Here is a 20139-nt window from a genome sequence, read left to right on the forward strand (position 1 = left end):
ACCATAACCCTTCTGGGATCCGCCTACACATACAGGCCATAATACTTGAATACTTCCAAATATAACCAATTACGGCAGCCGTCGAGCCTCGCACGCACCGCCATCACTATGCCAATTCAACCATGGCTAACCAATCTATCTTCTTCTAGTTCATCCTTGACTTGCCTTAGAGATAATAATAGCTCCATTCCTTACATCACCAACCCGAATCCGCACTCACCTTGAGTGACCCCATTCCATGAGACCACCCTGTCTCCAAACCTATGAATCGTTTTATACACCCCTTGCATGCACATTCGCATCTTCAACTGATACACCCATTCTGATAACTCCTTTACACAAAAGTCTTTTTCTCTTTTTCTTCCCAATGCTACACTGCAAGTCAAAAACATCATAGAACATTCTGAGCCTCTTATCATAAGCCGCTACAAAAGCTTGATTTTTAACCATAATTATAGGCTCGAAATCATTAGACACCAAACTTTAACCTTTGGATCCACTAGGACCGTTGTTGAGAGCCATCCACTCTGACCTGGTCCTGAATATAGTCAATTCCATGAATCTTCTAGCACATGAACACCCTCTTGTCGAAGCACCCGCCGAATCACCTTCCTTGAAAACCGCATCTATACAAAGCATTAATCCTGAACCTTCCCCTAAGTCTGAACATGGGTCAATAAGGCCACCGTAGCACATCTTTAACAATTCATTTGCTCAAATTACCACTTATATTGTCTTCCCTTAGCTGAAATAGCCTACTAATATGCTAAAATCAAGAAATCTCACCAATAGACGATCATTCAATCCAACCGTAGGCGGTGGGACTCTCCTACTTAGCTTGAAGCCACTATTACACAACTCTGGAACCTAACAAGATTCTTTATCTCATATTGACATGACTTTGCGGCAATCAAACCGCCAAATTCCTTGAAATCCTTCCGTTAGCACTTCATGAACACTCTGAATCTCCATCAATATTCACACATTTGACCTCTTACCGGATGGCCAGTAAAATCCTTTGTGGAAGCTTCCCCAACCACTCGACCGCTAACCTGCTCACAGGGGATATCCCACCTGTGGAAATTACCTACCGACATTTTCCAACATCGTTGCACGGGGTACAATCACTACAACATCAATAACCCATCCTGAGCCCGAGATCACTTTCTAGCTGCACAAGTCCATTCACTCCTTGTGGACATTAATTAAATGTGCGACAATATCCTTCCATCCCAAGTCATGTTGCATCCTTCTTCATGTCAAGCAAATCCCTTCTGTCATATCCAATATCCCGCCGCATAATAGTCAATACTTAAAATTAATTTAGTAGACCCAATCACCGTCCACTAGAACTCCCAAATCACTCCAAACTTTCCTCATGGATGAAGTTATCCTGCCACTGGATCCATATACTACTCTGCCACTCTCCCACTTTGGCCGAACGCTCTTCTTTAAGCAACTATATGACTTTTGCTCCTTACACCTGGCTTCCTTGGAAATTTAACCATCACATGACACTTACCATTTTTCCTTCTTCTTCCCTTGCTGCCCAGTTGTTGTCTTGATTTGAGCCCTATTTTTGCAGCATTCGAATCAATAGATCGCCACTAACTATAAATCTCCCCGAAAATCATCTTTCTCGGGCCATCACCACTAGAATCACCAGTTCGATCCTAAACCACCGCACACCGCGACCTTTGACAGTCGCTTCTCCAACACTATTTCTCAATATCCAGCCCCAAAGGCGAATCGCAGAAGATCATAACACCGGCAACCTTAACATATTCCATCGAGGATGACGACACCACGTCACAGATAAAAATTCCACCACACTTGAAAACACCAAGTGTCGTTACTCCATCGTTCCAAATCTGGACATTCATAGGCCAATTGCTTTTCTCCTCCGGAAATGAAATACCGAATCTCAGAATCATGCACTGAGTAGACCTCCTTTCAAGTCATACACTGCTTCCACGCATGGACAAACATGCCACCATCACATCAAATACCGTGCGATAACCATTCATGAGCATCATAGCAACCTGTGCATAGTCTCAACGCTCTCAGAAGTACAACTACGGAGCTAAAATGAAAGAATATCCTTTCGTAAGGCGATGAAAATAGCCCAAACAACCATGCAGGGAGAAACATCCCGCACCACATCTGTAGTACCATTAAAATTCCTCAATTCCTGATTTATAATAAGCGCTTCGCGTCGCATAAGATCGAGTAGGAAGGAAACAAAGGCATAATCCTCAAAGGAAAAAAATCGCACGATGAGGAATCAAGAAGGGAAGTGCTCCTAACAACCCTGTAGCCTCTCGAAGATAAGTACAGACGTCTCCGTACCGATCCGCAAGACTCTACTAGACTTGCTCATGACTCGTGATACCTAAGGGAACCTAGTGCTCTTATACCATGTTGTCACGATCCAAAATCCATTAAGGGTCGTGATGGCGCCGGACACCATTGTCAGGCAATAACTAGTAATTTCTCGTTTTAGATATTTCTTAATTCACTTCTTTTATTCATTTAAACAATAAAGAATAAATTCCACTGAATAAATAATGATATTTTTAACAATTACAAAAAATACTGACTACTCCCAAAGACATCCCAGAACCCGGTGTCACAAGTGCATGAGCAATTACTAAGGAATCGAATAAAGTACAATAACTGTCCGGAATACAAATTGGACGGAAAATAAATACAATACACTGACTTAGACTATACTGGTTGCGGGTCGCCTCGAGAAATGCAGCTCACCTAGTCCCCGTATCATCCATGCTGCTACGCCCAGTAGGCCACTAGAAATACATGTGCCTGTGCAACAAAAATGCACAGCAAGTATAGCATGAGTACGAAAACAACATGTACCCAGTAAGTATCTCGTCTGATCTCGAAGAAGTAGAAACGAGAGGTCGACTTCGACACTTGCTAGTGGTAAAATAATGATACGTCCATAATATAATTAATCGAGGATTTTTTTTTAAACAGGATTGTAATTCAATAGAATGAAGCAAGTAAACAATTCTTTCTTTTATAGGAAATTCTCAAATTCATTTTCATCATTTATACATTTATTCTCAAATCAGGGAGAGCAAATATCAACATCTATAAATCCCAAGGCAAGCAATACAAGCATGCGCAAATCATGCCGAGGACGTACGGCCCGATCCAACAATATTTAAACTGTGCACTGCCAGAGGGTCGAATGGCGCGAACCATAGATGCATCTATTAACCCGCTCGCGAATCATACATGCGACGCGGTCAAATATAAATAAACACAACAATCAGTCAATCAAGAATTCATCAGGGAACAATTATCCATAGAAAATCCAATTCTCTTTTAACAATTCAAGAAAATGAAGTTTAATCTTTTTAGAAATTCATTTACTAATTCGATGTGACTTATGCAATACAAGCTGTCAATAAGATTGCAAATATTCCAAGTATAGCATGCTTTTGGGTCCTAGACTACCCGGACTTAAGCATAATAGTAGCTACGCATGCACTCTCATCACCTCGTGCGTACGTTGCCCCCACAAATAGGAGCACAAATCCAATTAATTCACCTATGAGGACAATTCCCTCTTACAAGGTCAAAGGAGACTCACCTCGCTCTGAAGCCTATTTCCTAATTCAAGAATGCGCTCAAACCTCCACATCGGAGCCGAACGATCCAAAACTATTTAAATGTAGTAAGAACTAATCAAAACATGCTCAAAAGTTCATATTCTAATTATTAAACCAATTTCCCAACCCTAAATGAAAGGATTCCTAGAATTCATCCCCGGGCCCACGTGCCCGGATTCCGGAAATTCTTGAAGAAAGTTGTTACCCATAACCTAAGGATCAAGAATATATGATTTCTACTAAATTCTACAACAAATTTCGTGGTTAAATCTTGTTTTTATCAAAACCCTAGGTTTTTCATCTAAACCGTTGAATTTTTCTAATTTTCACATGTTAATCTCCCCGTAATCTATGTATTTCACTCATATTGTGTAGAAATCACTTACCTCAAAGTGCTAGGGGAGAGCCCTCTTCCAAAAGCTCCAAAATCACCCAAGAGTTGAAAGGAAATGAGCTAAATGGACTAAGTCTCGAAATTAATAGCTGTGCACAGGCCTCAGATATCGCATTTGTGATACCTGGTTTGCAAATGCGACGGTCGCAAATGCGACGGTCGCAAATGCGACAAAACTATCGCAAATGTGAACATGGGCCTCCCTTGCTGAGAACGTAAATGCAGCACATGAGTCGCAAATGCGACACATGAGTCGCAAATGCGGACTCTGCTGAGGTCGCAAATGCGACCAAAACATCGCAAATGCGAACTCTGCCTAAGGCCAGGATCCATCGCAAATGCGAAGCCTCGCTCGCAAATGCAAGGTTCGCAAATGCGAACAATTTCTCGCATTTGCGAGACCTGCAACTGCTACCAAGAACACCAGAAAATCGGGTGTCTTCTCAACCCCACCCGCACGTCCGAAACTCACCTGAAGCCCTCGGTACCTTAACCAAGTATACCAACATGTCCCAAAATATGATACGAACTTGCTCGAGGCCTCAAATCTCGTCAAACAACGTCGAAATCATGAATCGCACTCCAATTCAAGTTTAATGAACTTTAAAATTTCAAACTTCTACTTTCGTTGCTTAAACCTATCAAATCACGTCCGATTGACCTTAAATTTTTCGTGCAAGTCATATTTGACATTAGAGACCTATTCCAACTTCCGGAATCGAAATCCGACCCCGATATCAAAAAGTCCACTCCCGGTCAAACTTCTCAACAACCTTCAAATTTCTATCTTTAGCCAAATGACTCCAAAATGACCCACGGACCTCCGAATTCACATCCGATTGCGCTCCCCAACACCAGAATCACCATGCGGAGCTATTCCCAGACTTGGAATCCCAAACAGATATCAATAACACTGAAATGCACTTCAACCCAAACTTATGAAATTCTTCCAAAAATGCTAACTTCCACAATAGGTGCTGAAACGTTCTTAGGTCTTCCAAAACATGATCCGGACATATGCCCAAGTCCAAAATTATCATACAAACCTGCTGGAACCTTCGAATCGCGATTCCGAGGTCGTTTACTTAAAAATCCAATCTTAGTCATTCTTTCAACTTAAAGCTTCCGAAATGAGAATTCTTTTTCCAAACTCAACTCCGAACTTCCCGAAATTCAATTCCGACCCTGCGTACAAGTCATAATACCTGAAGTGAAGCTTCTCACGGCCTCAAACTGCCAAACGACATGCTAGAGCCCAAAACGACCGGTCGGGTGGTTACAATTTTTTATATCTTACGCCTAGATTCTTACATTCAGATCAACCTTTAAAGTGCCCAAAAGGGAACTGGATGAACGAATAACATGTCATAACAACAACCAGACTAAGGGTAAAAGCCTGGCGACCAACAAATCAAAAAATATTTTATTTAGGCTTAATTGGGCTAACTAGGGATAGAATTATCAAGGTAAGTCAATAGGCTATGGCTCAACAAAGAAGGGCTACTTTCATTTCTCAACTCAAAAATCTACCTTGAATTTCGCCTTAAACCACATTCAAGGAAAGTTCTAAATTTTCAAATAAGCAGGAGAACTAGACAAGATAAGATAACCGCACAATACACTTGGGAACAACGAAAACTAGGATTTCAATCACCAATAAGTAAGTACGAGCTTAGAAAAATAATCATAAAATCAATGAATGGTACTTAATCGAATTCGTCTTTTCTAAGTCTCATGCTTTTCAAGTCAAATCAAGTTTAGCCACTTATTTAGCAAAATAAATTAAAACAAATAAAAGTCCTAATAAAGTATTCGGTTCAAAATATTATGACCATGGAAAATAACCGAATAAGAAATCCATGGAAGTACATGAAATAAGTTGCCTAAGTAATAAGGCAACTCAAATTTTATTTTTTCAGTTTTTTTAAATTTTACTAAAAACACATTTTTCAGTTGTAACATATACTTCTTCTTCTATTTTTTTATCTTTTTTTTTTCACAGGGAAGAAAAAGACTTAAAAGAAACACATATATAACAAACATATTCGTCTAGCCCCAAGCTTAAATAATGTCATGTCCTCATGAAAAGCAAATTAAAAGTAAAAGGAGATAAAGGAGGTTCCCTAAATTTTTTCGATTCTGGCCTCATTTCCTTTTCCCGCGGGTCACAGAATTTTTCCGTTATAACAAAGGCAAGATTGTGGTTAAGAAATTACATCTCTGTCATGACAGAGAAAGTTTTATTTGTCATACCATAGGAATGCCTCTCTTTTTTCATGAGAATTTATTAATACATACTATACACCTATTCTTATAAATATATAGTAAAAACATGCAAATGTATTTTTTAACTCTTTTTTAAAAAAAAGAAAATAATAATAATAATAACTTTTAGCATATAAATAGATATTATATGTTACTAGTAAGTTTACTTAAAATATTAAGGACAAGGAAAGAAAATAGTTCTGAGTTTAATGTCTCCAACTCGACTTATTTTAAAAATTAGGCAAAAAGGATTGTTGAAGCCTGTTTGTCGAAGAATTTGCCAATATAAGGCTTCAAACAATGACTGTTTACTTTGAATTTGTGTCCCCCATCTGTATGTTGTACTTCAATGGAACCATAGGGGGTCACTTCTGTTACTGTATCTGGTCTTGTTGAGCGTGACTTAAACTTTCATGAGAATAATCTCAATCGGCTATTGCACAACAGAATTGATCTCGAACTTTAAAATCTTTATGGCGGATGAGCTGTGACGATCCGACCCGTCGTCTCATGAGTTACTGCTCTGTTTCCCCCAATTTATGCTTCTTCATGCTTCATTATCAGTATTTCGTGTGTTACAGTTGATTTGGATTGGTTTTGGTAGGAAATGAGACACTTAGTCTCTTTTAAGAAGGCTTAAGTTGGAAAAGTCAATCGGACGTTGACTTATGAGTTATAGGGCTCGGATGTGATTTCCGGTGATTCGGTTAGCTTCGGGGGATGATTTGTGACTTAGGAGCGTGATCGGAATTGATTTTGGAGGTCCGGTGTAGAATTAGGCTTGAATTGGCGAAGTTAGTATTTCGGCGAATTCTGGTTGATAGGTGAGATTTTGATCCGAGGGTCGGAATGGAATTTCGAGATCTGTAGTAGCTTCGTTAGGTGATTTGGGATGTGTGTGCAAAATTTCAGGTGATTCGGAGGTGGTTTGGTTGGGTTTTTGATCGAATGCGAGTTTCGGAAGAATTTGAGGAACTTAGGCTTGGAGTTGATGTAATTTGATGGTTTTAGTGTTAATCGTGGTGTTTTGATGATTGGAGCAAGTTTGAATAAGGTATTGGATCATGTTTGTGTTTTTGGTTGAGGTCCCGGGGGCCTCGGGGTGAGATCGGATGGTTAAACGGAGAGTTTTGGAATTTTTGCATGTTAAAGGTCTGCTGGTATCTGGTGTTTTTGCACCTGCGGCTATGGGACCGCAGGTGCGGTCATGCAGAAGCGAAGGGAGGATCGCAGAAGCGAGATTTTGTCGGGGCCATTGTTTCCGCAGAAGCGGTTGGGTAGCCGCATCTGCGAAGTTGCAGATGCGGGATTTTGCGTCGCAGAATCGGGTCTTGGATTTTGGGATTTTCCGCAGAAGCGGAATGAGACCGCAGAAGCGGAAGTCGCAGAAGCGACATTTTTACCGCAGATGCGGTAATGACTCGGCAAAATGGGTTTTAATGATATTTCATCCGCGAGTCTAAGTTATTTTCCTCCATTGTTGAACATCTTGAGAGCTTTCTGGGTGTAATTGAAGAGGGTTTCGACTGGGATTGACTGGAGGTAAGTTTTATGAGTTAAAAACATGATTATTTTGTGAATTTAACCTAGAAATTCATGGAAATTAAGCCTAAAATTGATGAAATAGGGCTTGAGTTTTTGATATTTCAAATTGGGATTTAATGGGTCATTTGAGCTCGGATTTGAGAGTTTTTAGTATGTATGAACTCGTGAGAAGATGAGGAATCCATTGATGTTAAATTTTTTGATTTTCGAGAAGTGGGCTCGGGTTTTGCTAATTTCGAGTTTTTTGCTATTTTCGATTATTTCGATTGGGTATTGTCCCATTGGCATATTGTGATGTATTCGCTCTGATGTTGGATAGATTCGACGCGCGTGGAGGCCGATTTGAGGGGCAAAGGCGTCGCGAGCTAGAGATTTCACCGGTTCGAGGTGAGTAATGATTGTAAATGATATCCTGAGGGTTTGAAACCCCGGATTTGCACACCATAGTGCTATATTGAGGTGACTTACACGCCGGATAGCGAGCGTGGGGTAGAGCACCGTTGGGGATTGTGACTTGGTCTGTCCCGATTAATGATTTTATCGCGTATTTGACTGAAACATATTTGTTATTATCATGATTTGGGCTGATTGCCATATTTGGGCTTCGTGCCAATTGTTTGAACCTTCGGGGATTTTATCACTGTTTCCTCACTATTTGACATAATACTTGAACTCAGTCCTGTTGATTATACTGATTTACGAACTCAGCCGTTTTAATTGAACTTTGAGACTTAAATGATACTTTCCACTGTTAATTGGGCTGAGCACTACTATTTTTATTGATGCCCGAGGGGCTTATGATATTTTCTGGACTGAGTGAGGCTTTAAGGCCTCGAGCGTGAGCTGAGGAGGCTTTCAGGCCTCGAGTGATATGTAAGGAGGCTTTCAAGCCTCGAGTGATATGTGAGGAGGCTTTCAGGCCTCATGTTGATATGTACAGGCTTTCAGGCCTTATGATGATATAGCGCTTGGGCTGTAGGAGCCCCTCCGGAGTCTGCACCCCCACAGTGAGCGCCGGTACTGTGTGACTGATACGGAGCCCGAGGGGCTGATACTGTTCTGAGTGATGTGATACTGTGCCCGAGGGGCTGATACTGTTCTGAGCGATTGATATTGAGCCCGAGGGGCTGGTACCATTTTGAGATATTGCCCGAGGGGCGAACTTTGATGTGCTCATCTTGCATATTTACTTGTCTTTTTACCTGTTATACTGTGGTATTTGTGCCCGAGGGGCGGATTTTTCCGTGCTTATCAGCACTAACTGTTTTGAAATCGTTTTCGTAATTATTGAAAAGATCATTTTCAAAAGAGATTTGAACCGAGCCAAGGTATTTCTAAAGATATCACAGATTTCACTGTTTTCTCATAAACTTGTACCCGGCTTCTATACAGCATGTTGGTTGCTTACGTGATTTCTTGCTGCTCTGTTATTATTTACTTTTATTACTCACTGAGTTGGAGTACTCACTTTACTCCCTGCACCTCGCGTGCAGATGCAGGAAATTGTTCACCCGGTAGCGGGTTTTGAGCTGGTGGAAGATTTTGCTATCGTAGCTGAGCAAGGTGACCGCCAGCGTTCGCGGCACCGGATCTTCTTCCTTTGATTATAAATTTTATTCTGTATACTACTGGCCTTGTAGTTGTATTTAGACTCCTCTAGATGTTCGTGACTTGTGACACCCCGGTTTGGGCTGTGTTTGGTTGTACTTCCGCCAAATAATATTATTGAATCATCTTTAAAATTGTTTATTCATGTTATCTATTTTTGAAAAAGGCAAATAGGGTTGGTTGGCTGGCCTTGTCTTCACGAGAGGCTCCATCACGACCGGAGCGGGGTTTGGGTCGTGACAAGTTGGTATCAGAGCCTAGGTTACTAGGTCTCACGAGTCATGAGCAGGTTTAGTAGAGTCTCGCGGATCGGTACGGAGACGTCTGTATTTATCCTCGAGAGGCTGCAGAACCTTTAGGAAAACTTCACATTCTTGAATTCTTATCGTGCGTCCTTGATTCAGCTTGAAAAGAAAACTCTTGAAATTCCTTCCACGCGATTGTATGCGCACGTGAGCGCTCAGTGTCAGATGGGCCTTGATGTTTTGTGATTCCCCGATCAAGAGGCGAGATGTGACCTCTGTGAGTTTGATGTTGGGCCAGTCTGGAGGACTTGAGGCCGGATCTTTGCCTATGGCTTGAGCACCGAGGTGCTGATTGTGTGTGTAAGTGATTTGAGCTTATATGTTCGATATTGTCCATATTAGTGGAAGTGACAGCTGGATAGCCATGTGATGAGTATGCTAGCACTGCAAGATGTATCTATATGACTTGGTAGTGATAAAGAAGTCTGCTGGATGATAGATGAACTGTTAAGTGTTCGATTCCTATTGTGATTTGATGTGTAGCCCGAGTTATGGGCGCGTGAAGAATATTTTTGTGTCTCCTAGTTGGGGAGGGAAGTGCATTACATGTGGCGGTATGAGTTCAGACCCAGGAAGATTAAATGACTGTGTAATGAGTATGACGGTGGAAGGTATGCAGAAATACTAAATTGAGGCGAAGCAGGTGGGTTATCTCCTGCGGAGTGTTCTTAAGTGGTATGATCCCTAGGGGTATGTTAGAAGATCTCATGTGCAATTGAAAAGTACGTGTTGAAATTTGAAAATTCGGGTCGCTTAAGAGAGTGGACTCAACTGATGTGGGGATGAATGCGAGATTTGCAGAGAATTACAGTACTAGATGATCTGTGTTTTCACAAACTTGTAAATGATTTGAGTTTAATCTCCCTATGGCATTGTGGCATCATTAGAGTAAAAGTGTTATGAGTTGTTAAGTGTGTCTTGATATGTGGCTTCGAGCCAAGTTGGGGAGTTTGCTATTAATTAGCTAATTGTACGGACATGTGCTATGCTGGCTTCAGTTGGAGCGTGCGGGTGAGTCAGCTATGACTAGAGTAAAAGAAATTTTTTGACAAAGGTTATATTATGTTCCATAGGGTATGAGAATCACTGAATGTCTAGAGTTGTTGTTGGTATAGAATGCTCGGTGCATAGAGCAGGAAATTGCTTGGTTGTATTAGGATGAGGATCTCATTTTGCGGTATCGGAGTGCCAATAAGGCACGAGTGGTTCTGTTCGTTAAGTCAGGTAATTTGCAGTTTGAATAAGAGTGAATGACTCTCGAGAATGGTTTTATTGTGATCAAGATTCTACATGTAACAATCAGGTGTCTTAAGGTTGTGTATGTGGTCAGAGACTGTGTTTTCATCGGAAAGGTCAAGACTTGTGATACTTTTATGTGGATTATGGGATCCTATGTATCGGTATCTGGAAAGTAAAGGTAACGAATTTAGATTCGCAGGAAGTTCTTCAGAGTAAAGTATTCTGGAATGTGGTATTTTTGGGAACATTTGAGAGAGTATTCAGTGGCTTATGGGTCTTAGACAGTATGGTCTTGTGCGGGGGTCTCGTGTAGTGATCCTAGGTTGAGGAACTGTGGTGCTACAGCAAGAGGGAATATCAAGTTGATGATGAATCAGAAGGGAAATTAGATAGATGGGATAGCTTGATAGTAGACCGAATCGGTATGGTAAGGATATGATTAATTTTTCGTATGTGTTCGAGACAATGAGCCCTTACAGGTATTGTGCAGCAAAGCTCTTGAGTTTTGACAGTTTGCTTAGCTTGGTTTGGGTAGAAGAATTCAGTCCTGGCAGTTTAGCTTGTGCAAATGGAATTGGGAGAGAGTTCTTGTTGGGTGTTACCATGGTTTGGAGGTGTATATATCTTTCTATGGGCATGCGAAGCATGAGATGTGTGATTATTTTCTTCCAACCGGGATCAGTGGAAGTTCTTGACTAGATGAGTTACAATTCAGTTCTGAAAAGAAGTTCATAAAATTCTTAGGCAACGGGTAGCCTCAAGTAATCAAGGAAATGGTACTGCTAATTGGAAGTGATTTGGCGAGAGTATACGTCTCAGGAAAAGGTAATGTGATTAGACTGATGATACTTCGGTAGTATTGTGGCGCTTTCTTGTTAGATCGACTGTTGATATCTAAGTTTGTGTGATGGCACAGGGGAATTTTAGAATATCTATCGTGGAATGATTGGGTACTTGGGGTGTGATATGTATTCATACTGCGGAATTTGGGATCAGGCATGGTGATTCGTGTGCTATATGGAGTGGAGACTGGAAGTTCTCATGTACAGCCTATGTAGTGGTTGTGGAGCGTGTGTATCGGCACCGTTTAGCGGCTGTTGGGATTTGGAGGCCCGAGTGGATCTTTCTTTGCTTGGTATATTAGATTTTGGATATGATATTGGGGTGTAGATTGGTTGTCTCAGTGTTGGGTTATTCTAGACTATTGTGCTATGGGCTATGCCGGAAAATGCCACAGGTTGCGTGGCGAGGTGCATCGGATTATATTCTAGCAGAGTGGTTTCCAAAGACCAGCGGACGGCTGGGAAGGACTGCTTTTCTTAATTGGGCTTTCGTGATGGATGTCAGTGCAGAGGTTCCTACCATTGGTTCAGTTCCGGTGTTGAGGGACTTTTCGGATGCGTTTCTTGTGGTCGGGCATGTCGCCAAGTGAAGCTGTGGATTTCGGTATTGATTTGGTGCCGGGCACCGTATCGTACAGCTCCGGCGGGAGTTGTAGTAGTGGAAGGATCAGCTTCAGGCTCCTTGGTAATGAGTTCGTTGGCAGGCTGATGTGGCTACGTATTCAGCTTGAGTTGCTTTTCGGCGTTGTGAGGCGTTATAATTCGTTGGTTATGGGCACATGTGGTGCGGTTCTATTGGGGATTCATAGTGAAAGTCGAGCGGGAAGAGTAATTGGGTGTTGCTCGATAAATGGAGTGTTGGTTATGACCTATCGGGTTGCGTGTTGTATGTTATCTGTTTCACGTGGGTGTAATGAATTGCTTGGGTAGACATCAAACTGTGCGTGGCTGTCGATTTTGAGCATAGTGACTTGAGGTGTTTCATCTGTAATAGTGTTTGGATAGGATCGTGCATTGTGGCGAGGCCACGTGGAGATATGACCTTTCGGGGTAGATTCAGGTGTTCTATTTCAATGGTGTGAGACGGGGTCTCAGCCTTGTGTGGTGATGGTATTGATGAGCTTGAGGTACAGCTCTTTCGTTTGAGTCATTTTCATGATTTGAGTATATTCAAATCGTTTCTTATTGGTGCGCGTATTATGCAAGTTGTGGCTTAGGCCTGTATTGAGGTGTCATATCACCAGGGTGGTGTGTTGGATTCGAGATGATCGTTGGGGTCACTAATGAATACGAACGGATTTAATTTCAGCTTGTTGGACGGATAATATCGAGGTTCGGCTCGGAATCTGCTGTGGTATTAGTCAAAGGGAAGTGGCTTCATTAATGGTTAATCTGAGAAATGGTTACTGTTCATCGCGTGTTTCATTTATGGTTGGCAGTATATGAAAGTGTTGGAATAAGACTTTAGCTAATAAGAGGTTTTCTATCGGTATTTGGTTATTGTGGGCAACTGCGGTGTCGTTTCGAGTGTTTGGATTATGTGGTATATCAGATGGTCTCACCTGAGGTTGCAGGTATGGGTTATTACAGCTGGTTCGGGTTTATTCTGAATATGGACGTGAGGTTCTGATCTTGTGTATGATTCCGAAAAGTGCAATGTGGTTCTACGGTTTATGGTCTAGATGGGTTGTGAGATTTCAGGTATGTTGTGTTATCGGACCTATGCAAGATAGGGTGACGTGGGATCACCCCGGGTATATGCTTGGTAAGGTCATTCAGCTATTGGTTGGCTTCTAGGACAACTCTGGGTACACTCGAGGACGAGCGTTTGTTTAAGTTGGGGAGGATGTGACGACCCGACCCATCGTCTCATGAGTCCCTCCGTTTCCCCCATTTTATGCTTCTCCATGCTTCATTATCAGTATTTGGTGTGTTACAGTTGATTTGGATTGGTTTTGGTAGGAAATGAGACACTTAGTCTCTTTTAAGAAGGCTTAAGTTGGAAAAGTCAACCGGACGTTGACTTATGAGTTATAGGGCTCGGATGTGATTTCCGGTGATTCGGTTAGCTTCGGGGGATGATTTGTGACTTAGGAGCGTGATCGGAATTGATTTTGGAGGTCCGGTGTAGAATTAGGCTTGAATTGGCGAAGTTAGTATTTCGGCGAATTCCGGCTGATAGGTGAGATTTTGATCCGAGGGTCGGAATGAAATTCCGAGAGTTGCAGTAGCTTCGTTAGGTGATTTGGGATGTGTGTGCAAAATTTCAGGTGATTCGGAGGTGGTTTGGTTGGGTTTTTGATCGAATGCGAGTTTCGGAAGAATTTGAGGAACTTAGGCTTGGAGTTGATGTAATTTCATGGTTTTAGTGTTAATCGTGGTGTTTTGATGATTGGAGCAAGTTTGAATAATGTATTGGATCATGTTTGTGTTTTTGGTTGAGGTCCCGAGGGCCTCGGGGTGAGATCGGATGGTTAAACGGAGAGTTTTGGAATTTTTGCATGTTAAAGGTCTGCTGGTATCTGGTGTTTTCGCACCTGCGGCTATGGGACCGCAGGTGCGGTCACGTAGAAGCGAAGGGAGGATCGCAGAAGCGAGATTTTTTCGGGGCCACTGTTTCCGCAGAAGCGGTTGGGTAGCCGCATCTGCGAAGTCGCAGATGCGGGATTTTGCGTCGCAGAAGCGGGTCTCGCATTTTGGGATTTTTCGCAGAAGCGGAATGAGACCGCAGAAGCGACATTTTTACCGCATATGCGGTAATGACTGGGCAGAATGGGTTTTAATGATATTTCATCCGCGAGTCTAAGTTATTTTCCTCCATTGTTGAACATCTTGAGAGCTTTCTGGGTGCAATTGAAGAGGGTTTCGACTGGGATTGACTGGAGGTAAATTTTATGAGTTAAAAACATAATTATTTTGTGAATTTAACCTAGAAATTCATGGAAATTAAGCCTAAAATTGATGAACTAGGGCTTGAGTTTTTGATATTTCAAACTGGGATTTAATGGGTCATTTGAGCTCGGATTTGAGAGTTCTTAGTATGTATGAACTCGTGAGAAGATAAGGAATCCCTTGATGTTAAATTTTCTGATTTCCGAGAAGTGGGCCCGGGGCTCGGGTTTTGCTAATTTCAAGATTTTTGCTATTTTTTTATTGTTTTCGATTGGGTATTGTCCCATTGGTATATTGTGATGTATTCGCTCTGATGTTGGATAGATTCGACGCGCGTGGAGGCCGATTTGAGGGGCAAAGGCGTCGCGAGCTAGAGATTTCACCGGTTCGAGGTGAGTAATGATTGTTAATGATATCCTGAGGGTTTGAAACCCTGGATTTGCACACCATAGTGCTATATTGAGGTGACTTACACGCCGGATAGCGAGCGTGGGGTAGAGCACCGTTGGGGATTGTGACTTGGTCCGTCCCGATTGATGATTTTATCGCGTATTTGACTGAAACATATTTGTTATTATCATGATTTGGGCTGATTGCCATATTTGGGCTTCGTGCCAATTATTTGAACCCTTCGGGGATTGTATCACTGTTTCCTCACTATTTGACATACTACTTGAACTCAGTCCTGTTGATTATACTGATTTACGAACTCAGCCGTTTTAATTAAACTTTGAGACTTAAATGATACTTTCCACTGTTAATTGGGCTGAGCACTACTATTTTTATTGATGCCCGAGGGGCTTATGATATTTTCTAGACTTAGTGAGGCTTTCAGGCCTCGAGCGTGAGGTGAGGAGGCTTTCAGGCCTCGAGCGTGAGGTGAGGAGGTTTTCAGGCCTCGAGTGATATGTGAGGAGTCTTTCAGGCCTCGAGTGATATGTGAGGAGGCTTTCAGGCCTCGAGTGATATGTGAGGAGGCTTTCAGGCCTCGAGTGATATGTGAGTAGACTTTCACGCCTCATGTTGATATGTACAGGCTTTCAGGCCTTATGATGATATAGCGCTTGGGCTGTAGGAGCCCCTCCGGAGTCTGCACCCCCACAGTGAGCGCGGGTACCCATATGATTTGAGAGTAAGCCCGAGGGGCTGATGTTGTACTGTGTGACTGATACGGAGCCCGAGGGGCTGATACTGTTCTGAGTGATGTGATACTGTGCCCGATGGGCTGATACTGTTCTGAGCGATTGATATTGAGCCCGAGGGGCTGGTACCATTTTGAGATATTGCCCGAGGGGCGAACTTTGATGTGCTCATCTTGCATATTTACTTGTCTTTTTACCTGTTATACTGTGGTATTTGTGCTCGAGGGGCGGATTTTTCCGTGCTTATCAGCACTAACTGTTTTGAAATCGTTTTCGTAATTATTGAAAAGATCATTTTCAAAAGAGATTTGAACTGAGCCAAGGTATTTCTAAAGATATCACAGATTTCACTGTTTTCTCATAAACTTGTACCCGGCTTCTATACAGCATGTTGGTTGCTTACGTGATTTCCTGCTGCTCAGTTATTATTTACTTTTATTACTCACTGAGTTGGAGTACTCACTTTACTCCCTGCACCTCACGTGCAGATGCAGGTAATTGTTCACCCGGTAGCGGGTTTTGAGCTGGTGGAAGATTTTGCTATCGTAGCTGAGCAAGGTGACCGCCAACGTTCGCGGCACCGGATCTTCTTCCTTTGATTCTAAATTTTATTCTGTATATTACTGGCCTTGTAGTTGTATTTAGACTCCTCTAGATGCTCGTGACTTGTGACACCCCGGTTTGGGCTGTGTTTGGTTGTACTTCCGCCAAATAATATTATTGAATCATCTTTAAAATTGTTTATTCATGTTATCTTTTTTTGAAAAAGGCAAATGGGGTTGGTCGGCTGGCCTTGTCTTCACGTGAGGCGCCATCACGACCGGAGTGGGGTTTGGGTCGTGACATGAGCTTGTCATGCCATTTTATTTTATCTTTTTCTTGCACAATTTCGCATTTTCAAATGCTGTAAAGTCTGAACTCTTTCAACTCATCAAACTGCAATAGACGATTTTTACTTGCATATGGCAAGTTTAGATTCAATAATTTTATAGCCCAATATGCTTTATGTTCTAATTCCACAGGTTAATGATAAGTTTTTCCTAAGATTAGTCTATAAGGAGATGTGTCTATGGGAGTTTTATAAGCAGTATTGTATGCCCATAAAGCATCATCCAATGTTAAAGACCAATCTTTTCGAGAAGAACCAATAGTTTTTTCTAAAATTCTTTTTAATTCTCTATTGGAAACTTCTATTTGCCTGCTTTTTTGAGCATGATATGGAGTTCCTGTTTTATGAGTTACTCCATATTTTAACAACAAACTAGCAAATTGTCTATTTATAAAATGGATTCCTTGATCACTTATTATAACTCGTGGAGTTCCAAATCCAGGAAAAAAAATTCTTCAGAAAAGCACAAACAATATGAGCATCATTTTTTCTAGTAGCAATTGCTTCTACACATTTTAAAAATAGTCAACAACTACCAAAATATATTCATAGCCATTTGAAAGAGGAAAAGGACACATAAAATCAACGCCCCAAACATCAAAGATTTCACAGACAAAAATAGAGTTAAGAGGTATTTCGTCCCTTTTTGAAATGTTATCGATTCTCTGTCACTTATCGCAAGTGGCGACATAAATCCTTGCATCCTTGAATAGAGTAGGCCAGAAAAAGCCAAAGTACTTTAGATGATGTCCTTCTTCCTCTATAGTGTCCTCCTACAGCTCCATCATGGCAGTGACTTAAGATGTTGTTCATTTGTATCTCAGGTACAAATCTCCTGATTATGTCATCTGCATAAAATTTAAACAAGTAAGGTATCACGACCCAAAATTCAACTAGTCGTGATGACACCTAACCCAACTAGCTAGGTAAGCTAATTAGCAATAATCCAATTCAAGTGAGATTTATTTAGAAAATAAATGATGATATAACTGAACTTTTATACACATCCCAATGACTGGTAGTACAAATCATGAGCTTCTAAGATTTAGAGTTTACAAAGCTAGTATGAAATAAATACATCATCTATTTGAAATATACATGAACAAATTAATAATTCTAAAGCTACCAAGAACAAGACGCAACTATGACCAGAACGCGAGTACATCTTTAATGCCAACTCCCGCCATACACAACAACATCAACATCCAAAATCTACATGCAAGGTGCAGAAGTGTAGTATGAGTACAACCGACCCCATGTACTCAATAAGTAACAAACCTAACCTTAGGTTGAAAGTACTGACGAGCTTGAACAACAGTCAAAGTCCAACACCAATTGACAAGAACAACTTGTAACATTATAATAAAAGCAACACAAGTAATAACTCAAAGATATGATACCCAGCTCGTTCACAATTACGGAAAAATAGGTATACTTTTCAGGTATAACAATAAAACCCAAATCATTCACCGAAATCACCAAAACATGAGTAAATCAGAAAATTATGATTTTTTCTAAAAACTTTCAACAACAGATAAGATGTTTCATTATCAGATAGCATAAGGAAAATACGTATCTATGCCTACATGTCAATGTTCATGTGAAGTCATAAATGTCACAATACCGTGTAGCATGAGGAAATGCATCTCTATGCATGTATGTCAAATATACATATTAATGCAATGCATCACAGTGATGAACTCATGTACTCATACTCTCGGAGTAATCAATCTCATTGTCTTGCACTCCCACTCATCATGCTCAATCCCTCAGCCTACTCAGTCACTCAGGAATGTACGATACCTGCTATGGCACACACCCCGATCCCGTCATGAATCGATAGAACTTGTGCTCACTGCTGGTATGTCAGACTCCATAGGGGAGGATCTTAACCCAGTCTAATATAAGCCATCATGGCCTGCTGAGGCGTGCAACCCGATCCCATCAATAATATATATAAAGCCCGTAGGGACTGCTGCAGCGTGCATCCCGATCTATTTAATAATATATATATATATATATATATATATATATATATATATATATATATATATATATATATATAGCCAATATGGCCTGTTGTGGCGTGCAACCTGATCCCATCATGAATCAAATAAACCTCTTGCAGCGTTCAACCCGATCCCATCAATATCACTCACAATCCAGCCCTCAGGCCCCAACTCAGCCATCAACCTCTCCAATCTCTCAGGCTCACAAATCTTATGCCAACCAGCCCAAACAATGATAACATGATGTGATAACAAATGATAACAGAGACTGAGATATGATATGCAAATGAATTAATATGACTGATTATGTAAATGCAATTTAAGCAAATAACTCAACAATAGAAATGACCTCAGTGAGTGCCAATAGAATAATCATATAGCCTAAATATGGTTTCTAACATGGATCACAGCTCAATTACTCTAGCATCTATAGCGACCCGACCGGTCGTTTTGAGCTCTAGCATGTCGTTCAGCGATTCGAAGCCATGTGTATCTTCACTTCAGGTATTATGACTTATACGCGTGGTCGGAATTGGAATTTCAAAAGTTCAGAATTGATTTGGAAAGAAAATTCTCATTTCGGAAGCTTTAAGTTGGGAGAATTGACTAAGGTTGGATTTTTGAGTAAACGACTTCAGAATCGGGATTTGAAGGTTCCAACAGGTTCATATGATGATTTTGGACTTGGGCGTTTGTCTGGATTCGGTTTTGAATGACCCGGGAGCGTTTCAGCGCCTATTGTAGAAGTTGGCATTTGGAAGGATTTCATAAATTTGGGGTGGAAGTGTAGTTTACTGTAATCGATGTCTGTTTGGGATTCCGAGTCTGGGAATAGCTCTGTATAGTAATTATGGTATTGGGAGCGCATCCAGAAGTGGATTTGGAGGTCCGTAGGTCATTTGGGATCATTTGGCGAAAGTTAGAAATTTGAAGGTTTTTTGAGATGTTTAACCGGAAGTGGACTTCTTGATATCGAGGTCGGACTCCGATTTTGGAATTTGGAGTAGGCCCATAATATTGAATGTGACTTGTGTACAAAATTTGAGGTCAATCGAACGTAATTTGATAGGTTTCGGCATCGAATGTAGAAGTTTGAAGTTCTAACGTTCATTAAGCTTGAATTGGAGTGTGATTCATGATTTTAGCATGTTTTATGTGATTTGAAGGATCAACTAAGTTCGTAATGTATTTTGGGACATGTTGGTATATTTGGTTAAGGTTCCGGGGGCCTCGGGTAGGTCCCGGATGATTAACGGAATAAGTTTGGGACTTAAGGAATGGCTAAAGTACACGAGTTCTGGTGTAATCGCACCTGCGCAAGTTTGACCGCAGGTGTGTGACCGAAGAGGTGAGGAAATTGTCGCATGTGAA

The sequence above is a fragment of the Nicotiana attenuata genome, unplaced genomic scaffold (genome assembly GCF_001879085.1).
Source record: "Nicotiana attenuata strain UT unplaced genomic scaffold, NIATTr2, whole genome shotgun sequence".
NCBI classification, from domain to species: Eukaryota; Viridiplantae; Streptophyta; class Magnoliopsida; order Solanales; family Solanaceae; genus Nicotiana; species Nicotiana attenuata.